We start from the raw sequence: 13,603 nt of genomic DNA on the forward strand, positions 1-13,603 counted from the left end.
CAGTGTAAGGTCAAGTTATTTCATGTGCACGCAGGCTTGCTGCTAGATTCAGAATAGAAAGCTCAGATTTTACAAATTTATTTTGTCGGTGAAGATGAAAAAGAAGCGCGTCTAAGGTGTTCTAACTATCCCGGCATTAAACAGGAGTTAGTTGAGGAATTACAACGAATGCTTCAGTGAAAACATTCGCGTGCGAAGCCACAACTGGTAGTGCTAGTATACAGTATATGATGTAACAGTGATATAATGATAAGAATACACACATGATTCAGATTTGAGGCCTAACACATAGAATGAATTACCAAATATGAAATACAAAATTCATAGTTAATTGTAAGAAAGCACAAGAATATCTATTTCATTCTATAATACTTTACCCAATAATATATTCACAAATGAGATCAGTTGTGAGAATTAAGAAGGATAAAACAATGAGTACGCACGGGTATATTGACCTTAGAACACTGTTTGAGATGTTTTTCTTGTTTTTTTACACGACCAAAGTTGTCTTTGTTTCTCAACGGATGCGATGCAGTGATATCCACTAACAAAGCATACTTCTTCACTTATCCTTTTGTCAGCCCTATGGATCATGGCTAGAATTCTGCCAAGAGACAATCTAGTAGCGTACATTTGTAAGAATAAAAGAGTAATCTTTCTAGTGAATGCCAGGAAATACAATGGGTCATCCCTTCCTTGAGGTATCATTCTACGTAATTGTTCTGCCTTAAGAACAGTGGAATTTATTAAATAATAAATGGGCGCTGCTGTGTCGAATCCACGAGTATAGGTCTTTAGGAAGTAAATACCAGAATATACAGTAGGTGGGAGTTCTTTCTTTCGGATAGGCTATCTTCCCGAACATGTTGTGAAACCGAATTTTTTCTAATCTCCATCGAGTCGGTTACATATTTTTGAGTTTCGGTGGGCGTATCTATCTCTATAAGTTGGACGATAACAATGGGAAGTTTCTGCAGTACCTCTCAAATGGTTTCTAATTAGGTGACCGATGAAATTTTCTTCACAGTATCACTGTCTAATAAATATGATTCTTATTCTTTCACTATAGCTAATATCTCTTCTGTCATCAATCTGCCAGAGATAATATAAGGCAGAAAGGTTTGGTGTTGCTTGCGTATACTGTCCCAAAAGGTGAACATTGAAAATGTATTCTTAAATACAATATACCTTTACAAAGTCAGGAAAATAGATATCTATATAAATAAAATTGTTTCTGTTTGTCTGTTTGTCTGTCTGTTTGTCTGTTCCACCATCACGTCGAAACGGCTGGATAGATCTCAACCAAACTTCATATTTAGAGTATACTGACCCCGGGGAAGGTTTCGATATGCATATCATTTTAAAATCTTTGAAAAGACGGGGGTTTTATAGGAAAAACGGTTTTCCTCCATTTTCTCTTATACTATTATAGGCAAAATATCGAATTTGTCGTATAAGGACGAGACAAAGCTCAATTTAATCCTCTTGACGCAAAGAACAAAACTCGGTAAGCCCTACGGGCCCGAAAACCATGTTTTAAGGCCCTAAAACCAACCGTTACGGAGATATTGGCACCACACTACCCCTGCTCTAGGAATCGGATAAAGAAATGAACTGCCGTAACCATGGCAACGTCAGCTCCAGGATTCTAGAGCAGTGAGATTATGCATGTACGTTTGGGCATAGCTGTCAACCAAAATAGGTACAAATAAGACTTAATATCTGGGAAAAAAATATACTGTTGTGTAAGGCACTCGTAGGACTCCTTTGGGCGGGGATGGAAAGGGGGTGAAGAACGAGTGTAAAAATCTTACTATATATAGAAATGGAAGTGTGTGTGTAAATGACACATCTCCAACTAAACCACTGGAGCAATTTCAACCAAACTTGGTACACGAATCACTTACTATCGGGAGACGATCACTGTGGGGGGTAAGCCATCCCTAGCGCCCTTAAGGGAGAAGGTCAGGGGGGTGGTAGTTACAATAATAATAATCGAGAATAGTGTCGAATTCATAGTTTTCGGGGTCGCTGAGTTGAAAAGTGATACTCTAGAATTTTTTTAAAATCCAGCCCCCTTTTAGGTTGGGAGCAAAGGGTGGGGGGGTGGGGTGAGATATAGAAATAATTAAAAACAGTTTCGAATCCATAGATTTCAGGGTCTCTGAGATGAATAGTATTACTCCGGATTTTTTGCAAATCCAAGTGGGGAGCGAAGGGGGTGAGATATAAAATTAATCGAAAAACTACATATAAAAATATTATCTTCTTCTTCTTACTATATATAAAAATTGATGTATGTGTGTGCGTGGGTGTGTGGGTGTGGGTGTGTATATGACACATCTCCTCCTAAACCACTGGAGCAATTTCACCAAACGTGGTACACTTATCAATTAGTATCAGGAGACAAACCGCGTGAGGGTAAGACACCCCTAGCACCCTTTTGGCAGGGGGCGAGGGGAGTGGTATAAAAATAATCTTATAAATAAAGTTGTTCGTTTCTGTTTGTCTGTTTGTCTGTTTGTCTGTTTGTCTGTTCCACCATCACGTCGAAACGGCTGGATAGATCTCAACCAAACTTCATATTTAGAGTATACTCATCCCGGGGAAGGTTTAGATACGCATATCATTTTAAAATCTTTGAATACACGGGGGGTTTATAAGAAAACCAGAATGGTTTTTCCACCATCACGTCGAAACGGCTGGATAGATCTCAAGCAAACTTCATATTTAGAGTATACTCCTCCCGGGGAAGGTTTCGATATGCATATCATTTTAAAATATTTGAATACACGGGGGGTTTATAGGAAAACCAGAATGGTTTTTCCACCATCACGTCGAAACGGCTGGATAGATCTCAACCAAACTTCATACTTAGAGTATACTCCTCCCGGGGAAGGATTAGATATGCATATCATTTCAAAATCTTTGAATACACGGGGGGGGGGTTATAGGAAAACCAGAATGGTTTTTCCACCATCACGTCGAAACGGCTGGATAGATCTCAACCAAATTTCATATTTAGAGTATACTCATCCCGGGGAAGGTTTCGATATGCATATCATTTTAAAATCATTGAATACACGGGGGTTTATAGGAAAATCAGAACGGTTTTTCCACCATCACGTCGAAACGACTGGATAGATCTCAACCAAACTCCATATTTAGAGTATACTCATCCCGGGGAAGGTTTCGATATGCATATTATTTTAAAATCTTTGAATACACGGGGGGTTTATAGGAAAACCAGAATGGTTTTTCCAGCATCACGTCGAAGCGGCTGGGTAGATCTCAACCAAACTTTATATTTAGAGTATACTCCTCCCGGGGAAGGTTTCGATACGCATATCATTTTAAAATCATTGAATACACGGGGGGGTTTATAGGAAAACCAGAATGGTTTTTCCACCATCACGTCGAAACGGCTGGATGGATCTCAACAAAATTTTATTTAGAGTATACTCATCCCGGGGAAGGTTTCGATATGCACATCATTTTAAAATCTTTGATTACACGGAGGTTTATAAGAAAACCAGTATGGTTTTTCTACCATCACGTCGAAACAGCTGGATAGATCTCAACCAAACTTAATATTTAGAGCATACTCCTCCCGGGGAAGATTTCGATATGCATATCATTTTAAAATCCTTGAATACACGGGGGTTTATAGGAAAACCAGAATGGTTTTTCCACCATCACGTCGAAACGGCTGGATGGATCTCAACCAAATTTCATATTTAGAGTATACTCATCCCGGGGAAGGTTTCGATATGCATATTATTTAAAAAAATTTGAATACACGGGGTGTTTATAGGAAAACTAGAATGGTTTTTCCAACATCACGTCGAAACGGCTGGATATATATCAACCAATCTTCATATTTAGAGTATACTCCTCCCGGGGAAGGTTTCGATATGCATATCATTTTAAAATCTTTGAATACACGGGGGGTTTATAGGAAAACCAGAATGGTTTTTCCACCATCACGTCGAAACGGCTGGATAGATCTCAACCAAATTTCATATTTAGAGTATACTCATCCCGGGGAAGGTTTCGATATGCATATCATTTTAAAACCTTTGAGTACACGGGGGGTTTATAAGAAAACCAGAATGGTTTTTCCACCATCACGTCGAAACGGCTGGATAGATCTCAACCAAATTTCATATTTAGAGTATACTCATCCCGGGGAAGGTTCCGATATGCATATCATTTTGTAATCTTTGAATACACGGGGGTTTATAAGAAAACCAGAATGGTTTTTCCACTATCACGTCGAAACGGCTGGATAGATCTCAAACAAGCTTCACATTTAGAGCATACTCCTCCCGGGGAAGGTTTCGATATGCATATCATTTTAAAATCTTTGAATAGACGGGGTGTTTATTGGAAAACCAGAATGGTTTTCCTCCATTTTCTCTTATACTATTGATTTTCTGTAAACTTCGTTTACCGTACGTGAAACGTCTCTTCATTATAAACAACTTTCGTTATGTTTATAATTTACCTTACTCTTTACATGACGGAGAAATTTACAATTTTCTGCTGGTACCATGCTCTGCATTGAGTGACCGACAGACCGACAACGAACCTACAGGTTACCATGGCAACGTCTCTGACTGCATGCCAGCAGGGAAGTAACGTATTGCCATTTTCCTCATTATGCTTTTAAATTCTTGGTTGTTCCTTGGGTAGAATGCAAGAAAGGCGTCAATCGGCCTATCTGCGGGATATTGGCGGAATATCGTTGGATGTTATAACCGCCTTCGAATAGATTAAATAATAACACCATTAGCCATCTTCTTATTATTTGTTTACCTAGGAATCAATGGACCTAAATTGCTCCTCTGTTACCGTTTTATTATATCCATAACTCACACTAGCATAATTTATGGAGGGGCATTTGTTTTTCCAATATATTAACTTGGCATTTACATATTTGTCGTTTTCCGGCTGTCCTCAGTTATAATCCATTTTCTATTACTTTCAACTATCTTAACTGTATTATTCTCTTCCTTAATTACGCCGTATGTACGCGAGTGCTACAAACTACTGGATGTATTTCCACCAATACTCATATTTAGAATACACCTGTCCATGATAGATTTTAGGGCAAATATTGTTTCTAAATCCCTGAACTGACGGGGGGTTTATACGAAACCGAAACAGTGATTTTGCACTTCCACAAAATATACACAACCAACGTTAATTTAAATCTACCTGCCTTGGTAGAAATTAATTTCTAAACCTTTTTTCTCATGTGCATCATTTCGATACGAGGATTAATAAGGGAGATATCATTAACGGACCGTTTTTTTGTACAAGTCCCATCGGACTTAACTCACGAGCGGGTGCGTGTAAAGCGTATTCCTTACAACTTGAAAACTACTGAAGACATTCGAACCAAAATTCATATTTAGCATCCACCTGTCCAAAGGTAGGTTTTAAACGTAAATAACATTTCATATTCCGGAATGGACTGGCGGTTTATAGGGAACCGAAATGGTGATTTTACTCTTGCACAATATATAGAGAACAAGACCAACCTGACTGGAAATCGACCAAACGTGATGGAATTCCACCTCTAAACCTTTTTTTCATGTGCATTTTTTCGTCAGGAGGATTAATAAGGGAGATATCATGAATGGTCAGTTTTGCAGGTTAAGTCCAGCGGCCATAACCAAAAAGGTGTTTTACATGGAGCAGATTCCTTATCTATATAAATCAAATCGTAACGACTGTGTGCCTCTACACTGACTATTTTGGCGAAATTTTCGTACAGCTTTCCGTTTAAGGGGTAATAATGACCATCTGCATAATTTTTGGTTTAGTTTCTGAAAGTCCTAATTTTTACCCGCCTCGCCGAAAATCCAGATTGCGGCATAATCTGCCAGAAGAAAAAGAAGATAATTGAAATTTGACAAAATTATACGTTTTAGCCTGTAACGAACGGAAAACATCCAAGATCATTAAATTCTTCACTTTTTATCCCCGAAGAATATCGAAATATGCAGGCAATTTTAATAATGGTGCAGACCTTCTGAAATTCCTATCGCATAACAGATTGCACAATCTCCGTTCAATTTGGAATGATCTACAACCTTGGTCTTATTACTCTTTGCCGTATCTGTATCAATTTTACGTTTGATTTTTCTCTATTAATGGATGTTAAGTCAATTTGGAATTTTCACATGCATAATTTACACCTTCGATTACTTATATGAAATACAGAATCATCAAACTCTTCACGAAAATTGGCCCACCCAGTAGCCATATATGAGCCAAATGCTATGTATATAGCTGTCACATAATTATCCGAAAAGTAATGTAATGTGAGATAATCTTACAAGAACGTTACCCTGTTCCACGTTTCTAACTCAATCTGACCCAAGAATAGATAACATATCATAGGACCAGCCATTTAGGCCACTAAATCCGGCGTGTCTTATGGTATAATCCTTTGTCGATATGACGTACGTTTAGTAGCAGTTAATCTGTAAATGAAGGTCTTCAATATTGTAAACACGCATATAGTTTCGTATGTTGATCTATATATATTCACTGATGTCGATTTGTAGCGATCGAGAAAGGGTGGGTCTGCTATTGTAATCAGTACTCCCCACACCGACTTTGACTGGCAGTATGAAAGGGTTCCTTCTCCAACTCCTGTGTAACTGTCATTAGTAAGGAAGGTCTACAATTGTAATGAATAGTTCACTTCTCGATTTGACTTGCAGAAGGCAAGTGAGCATGCAGTTTTGTTTAAAACTCCCCTACCCGATTGTGTTTGGCAGTAGGCAAGGGTGCCCGCCATTATAAAGAAATGTCCTCATCTAAAATGTGACTGGCATTAGGCATAGTGGCCTGCTATTTTGATGGAAACTCACCAACTTGGTGTGACTGGCAGTAAGCTGGCTGAAAGTAGGAAAATGGGCCTGACATTATAATGATAACTGCACAACTTAATTTCGAGTGGTAGTAGGGTAATTGCATGCCATTATAATAAAAACTCTAATCTGTCTGGAAGTAGGAAAGGGGGGCTGCCATTTTAACGAAAACTCCCCAAATCGATTCTGTCCGCATAGTAGGCAATGGGGCCTGCAATTATAACGTAAACTTCCCAACTCGATTGTGAATGGCAGTAGGCAGTGAGCCTGCCGTTATATCACAAATCCATAACAAACACTTTACATTGGAAACAACGTACGGGGACCTCCCCATGCTCTTTCTCGGATAACGCTAAGAGACATGCAATTTTAAAACAATCTTATTTACTGCATGCACACTATTTACTTCGATATTCGAATACAATGTAGAATACCGTAGCGAAGCACGGGTACATTCGCTAGTCTATCTATATAAATAAAATTGTTTCTGTTTGTCTGTTTGTCTGTCTGTTTGTCTGTTCCACCATCACGTCGAAACGGCTGGATAGATCTCAACCAAACTTCATATTTAGAGTATACTGACCCCGGGGAAGGTTTCGATATGCATATCATTTTAAAATCTTTGAAAAGACGGGGGTTTTATAGGAAAAACGGTTTTCCTCCATTTTCTCTTATACTATTATAGGCAAAATATCGAATTTGTCGTATAAGGACGAGACAAAGCTCAATTTAATCCTCTTGACGCAAAGAACAAAACTCGGTAAGCCCTACGGGCCCTACGGGCCCGAAAACCATGTTTTAAGGCCCTAAAACCAACCGTTACGGAGATATTGGCACCACACTACCCCTGCTCTAGGAATCGGATAAAGAAATGAACTGCCGTAACCATGGCAACGTCAGCTCCAGGATTCTAGAGCAGTGAGATTATGCATGTACGTTTGGGCATAGCTGTCAACCAAAATAGGTACAAATAAGACTTAATATCTGGGAAAAAAATATACTGTTGTGTAAGGGACTCATAGGACTCCTTTGGGCGGGGATGGAAAGGGGGTGAAGAACGAGTGTAAAAATCTATATAAATAAAATTGTTTCTGTTTGTCTGTCTGTTTGTCTGTTCCACCATCACGTCGAAACGGCTGGATAGATCTCAACCAAACTTCATATTTAGGGTATACTCATCCCGGAGAAGGTTTTGATATGCATATCATTTTAAAATCCTTGAATAGACAGGGGGTTTATAGGAAAACCAGAATGGTTTTTCCACCATCACGTCGAAACGGCTGGATAGATCTCAACCAAACTTCATATTTAGAGGATACTCATCGCGGGGAAGTTTTCCATATGCATATCATTTTAAAATATTTGAATATATGGGGGGTTTATAGGAAAATCAGAATGGTTTTTCCACCATCACGTCGAAACGGCTGGATGGATCTCAACCAAACATTGTATTTAGAGTATACTAATCCCGGGGAAGGTTTAGATATGCATATCATTTTAAAATCCTTGAATAGACGGGGGGTTTATAGGAAAACCAGAGTGGTTTTCCCACCATCACGTCGAAACGGCTGGATAGATCTCAGCCAAACTTCATATTTAGAGTATACTCATCCCAGGAAAGGTTCCGATATGCATATAATTTTAAAATCTTTGAATAGACGGGGTGTTTATAGGAAAACCACAGTGGTTTTCCTCTATTTTCTCTTATACTATTGATTTTCTGTAAACTTCGTTTACCGTACGTGAAACGTCTCTTCATTATAAACAACTTTCGTTATGTTCATAATTTACCTTACTCTTCACATGACGGAGAAATTTACAATTTTCTGCTGGTATCATGCTCTGCATTTAGTGACCGACAGACCGACAACGAACCTACAGGTTACCATGGCAACGTCTCTGACTGCATGCCAGTAGGGAAGTAACGTATTGCCATTTTCCTCATCATGCTTTTAAATTCGTGGTTGTTCCTTGGGTAGATGGCAAGAGAGGCATCAATCGGCTCATCTGCGGGATATTGGCGGAATATCGTTGGAGGTTATAACCGCCCTCGAATAGATTAAGTAATAACACCATTAGTCATCTTCATATTTGTTTACCTAAGAATCACTGAACCTAAATTTCTCCTCTGTTAGCGCTTTATTATATCCATAACTCACGGCATTTATTTATTTTTCGTTATCCGGCTGTCCTCAGTTATAATCCATTTTCTATTAGTTTCAACATTCTTAACTGTATTATTTTCTTCCTTAATTACGCCGTATGTACGTGAATGCTAGAAACTACTGGATGCATTTCCACCAAGATTCGTATTTAGAATACACCTGTCCTTGATAGGTTTCAGGGCAAATATTGTTTTTAAATCCCTGAACTAACTGGGGGTTTATACGAAACCGAAACAGTGATTTTGCACTTCCAAAAAATATACACAACAAAAGTTTATGGAAGTCTACCTACCTTGGTAGAAATTAATGTCTAAACCTTTTTTTCTCATGTGCATCATTTCGATACGGGGATCAATAAGGGAGATATCATTAAAGGACCGTTTTTCTGTACAAGTCCCATCGGACTTAACTCACGAGCGGGTGCGTGTAAAGCGTATTCCTTACAACTTGAAAACTACTGAAGACATTCGAAACAAAATTTATATTTAGCATCCACCTGTCCAAAGGTAGGTTTTAAACGTAAATAACATTTCATGTTCCGGAATGGACTGGCGGTTTATAAGGAACCGAAATGGTGATTTTACTCTTCCACAATATATACAGAACAAGACCAACCTGACTGGAAATCGACCAAACCTGATGGAATTCCACCTCTAAACCTTTTTTTTCATGTGCATTTTTTCGTCAGGAGGATTAATAAGGGAGATATCATGAATGGTCACTTTTGCAGGTTAAGTCCAGCGGACATAGCCCAAAAGGTGTTTTACATGGAGCAGATTCCTTATCTATATAAATCAAATCGTAACGACTGTGTACCTCTACACTGACTATTTTGGCGAAATTTTCGTACAGCTTTCCGTTTAAGGGGTAATAATAACAATCTCCATAATTTTTGATTTCCTGAAAGTCCTAATTTTTACCCGCCTCGCCCAAAATCCACATTGTGGCATAATCTGCCAGAAGAATAAGAAGATAATTGAAATTTGACAAAATTATACGTTTTAGCCCGTAACGAATGAAAAATCCTATATCATTAAATTTTTCATTTTTTATCCCCGAAGAATATCGAAATATGCAGGCAATTTTAATGATGGTGCAGACCTTCGGAAATTCCTATCACGTAACGGATTGCACAATCTCCGTTCAATTTGGAATGATCTACAACCTTGGTCTTATGACTTTATGCCGTATCTGTATCCCTTTTACGTTTGATTTTTCTCTATTAATCGATGTTAAGTCAATTTGGAATTTTCACATGCATTATTCATACTTTCAATTACTTATATGAAATACAGAATCATCAAACTCTTCACGAAAATTGGCCCACTCAGTAGCCATATGTGAGCCAAATGCTACGTATGTAGCTGTCACATTATTATCCGAAAAGTAATGTAATGTGAGATGATCTTACAAAACCTTTACCCTGTTCCACGTTTCTAAATCTGACCCAAGAATAGATGACATATCATTGGACCAGCCATTTAGGCCACTAAATCCGGCGTGTCTTATGGTATAATCCTTTGTCGATATGACGTACATTTAGTAGCAGTTAATCTGTAAATGAAGGTCTTCAATATTGTAAACACGCATATACTTTCGTATGTCGATCTATATATATTCACTGATGTCGATTTAGCGATCGAGAAAGGGTCGGTCTGCTATTGTAATCAGTACTCCCCACACCGACTTTGACTGGCAGTAGGAAAGGGTTCCTTCTCCAACTCCTGTGTAACTGTCATTAGTAAGGAAGGCCTACAATTGTAATGAATAGTTCCCTTCTCGATTTGACTTGCAGAAGGTAAGTGAGCATGCAGTTTTGTTTAAAACTCCCCTACCCGATTGTGTTTGGCAGTAGGCAAGGGTGCCCGCCATTATAAAGAAATGTACTCATCTAAAATGTGACTGGCATTAGGCATAGTGGCCTGCTATTTTGATGGAAACTCACCAACTTGGTGTGACTGGCAGTACGCTGGCTGGCAGTAGGAAAAGGGGCCTGTCATTATAATGATAACTGCACAACTCAATTTCGAGTGATAGTAGGGTAATTGCCTGCCATTATAATAAAAACTGTAATCTGTCTGGAGGTAGGAAAGGGGGGCTGCCATTTTAACGAAAACTCCCCAAATCGATTCTGTCCGCATAGTAGGCAATGGGGCCTGCAATTATAATGTAAACTTCCCAACCTGATTGTGAATGCCAGTAGGCAAGTGAGCCTGCCGTTATATCACAAATCCGTAACAAACACTTTACATTGGAAACGTACGGGGACCTCCCCATGCTCTTTCTCGGATAACGCTAAGAGACATGCAATTTTAAAACTATCTTATTTACTGCATGTACACTATTTACTTCGATATTCGAATACAATGTAGAATACCGTAGCGAAGCACGGGTACATTCGCTAGTATATACATAAACGCAGTTAGCTTAAAGTTAGAAATACAGTTACTCTCATATTAATATACACTGACTGACAGAGCAAATGCAACACCAAGAAGGAGTGGTCAGAACTTTCTGCCAATTGCAGGGTAGACTGACGTCACTGAGGTATGCTCATGATGTGAAATGCGCCGCTGTGCTGCGCACGTAGCGAACGATAAATGGGACACGGCGTTGGGGAATGGCCCACTTCGTACCGTGATTTCTCAGCCGACAGTCATTGTAGAACGTGTTGTCGTGTGCCACAGGACACGTGTATAGCTAAGAATGCCAGGCCGCCGTCAACGGAGGCATTTCCAGCAGACAGACGACTTTACGAGGGGTATGGTGATCGGGCTGAGAAGGGCAGGTTGGTCGCTTCGTCAAATCGCAGCCGATACCCATAGGGATGTGTCCACGGTGCAGCGCCTGTGGCGAAGATGGTTGGCGCAGGGACATGTGGCACGTGCGAGGGGACCAGGCGCAGCCCGAGTGACGTCAGCACGCGAGGATCGGCGCATCCGCCGCCAAGCGGTGGCAGCCCCGCACGCCACGTCAACCGCCATTCTTCAGCATGTGCAAGACACCCTGGCTGTTCCAATATCGACCAGAACAATTTCCCGTCGATTGGTTGAAGGAGGCCTGCACTCCCGGCGTTCGCTCAGAACACTACCATTGACTCCACAGCATAGACGTGCACGCCTGGCATGGTGCCGGGCTAGAGCGACTTGGATGAGGGAATGGCGGAACGTCGTCTTCTCCGATGAGTCACGCTTCTGTTCTGTCAGTGATAGTCACAGCAGACGAGTGTGGCGTCGGCGTGGAGAAAGGTGAAATCCGGCAGTAACTGTGGAGCGCCCTACCGCTAGACAACGCGGCATCATGGTTTGGGGCGCTATTGCGTATGATTCCACGTCACCTCTACCTCTAGTGCGTATTCAAGGCACGTTAAATGCCCACCGCTACGTGCAGCATGTGCTGCGGCCGGTGACACTTCCGTACCGTCAGGGGCTGCCCAATGCTCTGTCTCAGCAGGATAATGCCCGCCCACACACTGCTCGCATCTCCCAACAGGCTCTACGAGGTGTACAGATGCTTCCGTGGCCAGCGTACTCTCCGGATCTCTCACCAATCGAACACGTGTGGGATCTCATTGGACGCCGTTTGCAAACTCTGCCCCAGCCTCGTACGGACGACCAACTGTGGCAAATGGTTGACAGAGAATGGAGAACCATCCTTCAGGACACCATCCGCACTCTTATTGACTCTGTACCTCGACGTGTTTCTGCGTGCATCGCCGCTCGCGGTGGTCCTACATCCTACTGAGTCGATGCCGTGCGCATTGTGTAACCTGCATATCGGTTTGAAATAAACATCAATTATTCATCCGTGCTGTCTCTGTTTTTTCCCCAACTTTCATCCCTTTCGAACCACTTCTCCTTGGTGTTGCATTGTCACTGTCAGTCAGTGTATATATGATTTAGATTATTTACCACAAATTTATCATTTTCTCAAACTCAGTTTTTCAGGAAATCTTTAAAAGCAGCCTCATAGTTCTTCAAATTCAGGTAGTTCTCATAAACATTGTTGACTAAGAGAACCAACACAGACTCTTGCCATAATGTTCTCCTAACAAAAGTGCAGTAATTTCAACAATTATTATTTCAGCAAACGTTATCCTTTTGGAACAGTTGAAACTATTGGGATAAACAGCCTTTTAATAATAACATAAATTCCATAAAACATCGTCAAGTTGAAGAAGTATGCATAGACATACTATTACTTGTTGATAAAATCCGCACGGGCTATTGAGTAACCGTGACATATCATCAATTACTCTATTTGAGAGAAGATATTTTGTGTGGAAGTGATTTACCAGTCAACATCGCTTTGGTAGCTTAACATGCGATAGATTCATGAAATGGTGTACAGTTATCTTTACATCTATTATGATAGCTTAACAATCAATTAATTTTTGTTTCAAAATGTGTATGGAACATGCTATTTATTTTAGTAGACAATTTCGAACAGGGAGCATACTGAATAATTTCAGACTTTATCGCAACCAAGGCTTCCATTTTACTATTAATACCGAGTCTTTTTCTCCCCGATTTCCTTCCGATAAATTTCGTG

Source organism: Anabrus simplex, chromosome 1 (assembly GCF_040414725.1).
Source record: "Anabrus simplex isolate iqAnaSimp1 chromosome 1, ASM4041472v1, whole genome shotgun sequence".
Taxonomy (NCBI): Eukaryota; Metazoa; Arthropoda; class Insecta; order Orthoptera; family Tettigoniidae; genus Anabrus; species Anabrus simplex.